This window comes from Rattus norvegicus, chromosome X, assembly GCF_036323735.1.
Source record: "Rattus norvegicus strain BN/NHsdMcwi chromosome X, GRCr8, whole genome shotgun sequence".
NCBI classification, from domain to species: domain Eukaryota; kingdom Metazoa; phylum Chordata; class Mammalia; order Rodentia; family Muridae; genus Rattus; species Rattus norvegicus.
This window is the reverse complement of record NC_086039.1, coordinates 17,264,774-17,268,256: the sequence shown is the minus strand read 5'-3', so window position 1 is coordinate 17,268,256 and position 3,483 is coordinate 17,264,774. Positions and strand designations below refer to the sequence as shown.

The 3,483-nt window shown below is 45.5% G+C and overlaps 1 pseudogene; it reads right to left on the bottom strand.

The window, feature by feature from the left end:
• Positions 1-2,679: 2,679 nt before the first annotated feature.
• Rps19-ps7 (ribosomal protein S19, pseudogene 7) lies at positions 2,680-3,182 on the bottom strand (annotated as a pseudogene).
• Between the last annotated feature and the right edge of the window lie 301 nt (positions 3,183-3,483).

Here is a 3,483-nt window from a genome sequence, read left to right as displayed (position 1 = left end):
TGTGTATGTATGCCTTTAGTCTCCCAGATGACCCCTCTCCTTAGGAAAAGGGGTTTAGAAAGTCTAGGTCTTTCTAATGACTGCTCCCCAATGAATGGGTTCTAAGGATTTTTTTTTTTTTTGGTACGGGGGAGTGGGAGAAAGAAGCAGGTCTCAACTGTGTTGTCTAAGCTGGACTTGAACTTATCTGATGCTACCACACCCAACCTCTAGTAAAGGTTTACAGCCAGGGAGGTAAGAGTCACAAAGATGAACTTGGCATGTGCAGAAATGTGCTTAGGGGCCTAGACACACATCTAGCAAATAGGGAAGAAGCCCAAAGATTGCTGGGTGCATATGTACGCTGTGCAGACATACTCCGGACCTTCCTTGTACAAGCTCCCCTTGGAGAAAATGGGAAACCGGCCTTGTAAGAAAAGCCTTTGCCCCAGGTATAGTAGTGCACACCTTTAATCCTAGCACAGAGCAGCATAGAGGCAAACGTGGACAGATCTCTGTGAGTTTAAAGACAGCCTAGTCTACAAAGGTTGTTCCAGGACAGCCAGGGCTGTTACTCAGAGAACCCTGTCTTGAAAAAAACAAAAGCAAAAACAAGCCTTTTGGAAATACCAGGGGTTGGGGATTTGCTCAGTGGTAGAGCGCTTGCCTAGCAAGCACAAGGCCCTGGGTTCAGTCCCCATCTCCGAAAAAAAGAAAAGGAAAAAAAAAAGAAAATAGCAGTATTTTGGTTTTTAAAAGTTCCACTTGCAAAATCAAATCAAACAAAAGATCAAAAACCAATCCATATGGCCTTCTAACAGCTCTAGGGTGGAGGTCCAGGGATCAGGGAGACTGCTTTCTCAAAAAAGGACTGTCCTTGTCATTTCCTCATTTGTTGGTGTCTAGATCGTTTTATGTTTGCCGTTTTTTTGTTACTGTTACTAGTTAGATTTTAAATTATTTTATTTAGTTTTTCTATATAGATTTTGATAGTATCTTTCCCTTCTCTACCTCCACTCAGATCTTTGCCATGTCCCTGTCCACTTAATTTTTTTTTTTTGGTTCTTTTTTTCGGAGCTGGGGACCGAACCCAGGGCCTTGCGCTTCCTAGGTAAGCACTCTACCACTGAGCTAAATCCCCAGCCCCCTGTCCACTTAATTTTATGTTCTTCTGTTTGTTTGTTTTCAAGACAAGGTCTCACTATGTAGCCCTGGCTGTCCTGGAACTCACGTGGACTGGACTGGCCTAGAACTCAGAGATCAGCCTGCCTTCTCTGTTATCCTGATGGACAGCTCCCAGGATCTGACGTGCAATGTAAACCCTTAAGTGGATGGGATAAACGTCGTCTCTACTGGGGTCCAGTTGCCATATAGAGGCATAGAAGTTCCCACTGTGACTGCTACAGTGCAAATGGGCTATGCATAAGTGCTGGGGTTAAAGCAGTGTGTTTTCACACCTTGCTTCCTGTTTGTCTTTCAAAACAGGGTCTCAAGTAGCCCAGGCTGGCCTCCACAACTTGCTGTATTAACAGTGGCCTGTCCTGTGAACTGATCTTCCTGCCTTAGTTTCCTAAGTCCTGTGGGGCACCAGTTTTTTTAAACAAGGTCTCACTATTATTGTCTTGACAACAATCCTCATCCTTCTGTCTGCCAAGTGCCAGAATTACAGATTTGTTTTGTTTTGTTTTGTTTTTCGAGCCATGGTTTCTCTGCGTAGCTCTGACCATCCTGGAACTTGTTCTATAGACTGAGCTCAAAGTCAGAGATCCACGTGGCCACCTCTCTCTGCCTCCAGAGTGCTGGGATTAAAGGCATGCACCACCACTGTCCCACCAAGCCTTTTTAAAAAGACTTTTATTGGAATGGGGTCCACGTGTCATATGTCAATGTGCAGGGTCTGCCCTCCTTGCACTCTGATGGTTTCCAGGATCAAGTTCAGATAGTAAGGTTCTGTGGCAAGTCCCTTGACCAGCAGAGCCTCTGGCAATGCAGTTTGTTTTGTAAGGGTGACCACAGTGTATGCAGAAATGCATTTTCATTTGGGAGAGGGAAAGTATAGGAAAGATTATCCTGAATGGACAGCCCCCAAGTTCTGACATTTTGTGCAAACCCCTACATAGATGGGATAAACATTGTCTGTACTGGGGTTCAAATCCCATATAGAGGCATAGACATTTCCAGCGAACTGGGGTTGTTTTTCTCACTGTGACAGCTGCAGTGCAAATGAGCTCATGGACAGTAGATCATTTTGCAAGGCCTACATAATGAGACCCTGTCTGAAGAAAGCAAAATGCAGGGAAAGTTCACTGTCTTCTGCTCTCAGTGAAAAGCAAATCAAAATTAGACTGGGAGTCCATCTTTCTGAAGTGTAAATGCTGCCAAAAGACGAGGGCTCCTTATACAGTATTGGTTTTACTCACAACAAATGTACGTAAGTACCATATGACCCCGATCTACTACTGGGCATAAGCCTAAAGGAGCAACATACCAGAGAGATAGCTGCACATCCATGTTTACTGCAGCGTCAGTCAGCACTGATGAATCTGCACAGAAGAGGAGATAAAACATACATGCACGCATTCAGGAATACGACTACAGTAGTAGTCATCTGCAAATGAAATTACACAGTTTGTAGGAAATTGGAGGAACTGAAGACTCATTTTGTTACACAAAATACGCCAGGATAAGTATTCAATTGTCTTTTTTTTTTATGAATGAGGCAATTTATTAACCCAGCATCTTTTGTTCTAATGCTTCTTGTTGGCAGCTGCCACCTGTCCAGCGATCCTGTCCAGATCTCTGTCCCTGAGGTGTTAGCTTGCGGCCCCCATCTTGGTCCTTTTCCACCATTTTCAGCCCCTCCAGGGCTTGGAGGACCCGGCGGGCCACACTCTTAGAGCCAGCCTCTGCTGAAGTGGCTGGGCCTGACACCGTTTCTCTGCCGTCCTCCATAGAGCTTGGTCATGGAACCAACCCCTGCACCACCACGGAGGTACAGGTGCCGTGCTGTGGAAGCAGCTCATGTGTAGAACCAGTTCTCATCATATGGGGCAAGCTCTTTATGTTTGACCAGCTTGACTGTGTCCACCCATTCGGGGACTTTCAGCTTCCCAGACTTTTTGAGGAAGGCTGCCAGAGCTCTGACAAACTCCTGCTGGTTAACGTCTTTTACAGTAACTCCAGGCATCGTGTGGCCTCCGCTCTGCCAGCCAGGGGAAATGGCTTCAATCTTTTTTTAAAATTTATTATGTGAGTACACTGTAGCTGTCTTCAGACACACCAGAAGAGGGCATCAGATCTCATTACAGATGGTTGTGAGCCATCATGTGGTTGCTGGGATTTGAACTCAGGACCTGTGGAAGATCAGTCAGTGCTTTTAACCACTGAGCCATCTCTCCAGCCCCTCAGTCTTTTATCTCTTGTGTAGACTGCAGAACAAAAAGACGACATGTAATTAGGAAAGAACATAGAGATGACGGAGAGGAGAGGGGGGTAAGCCAGGAA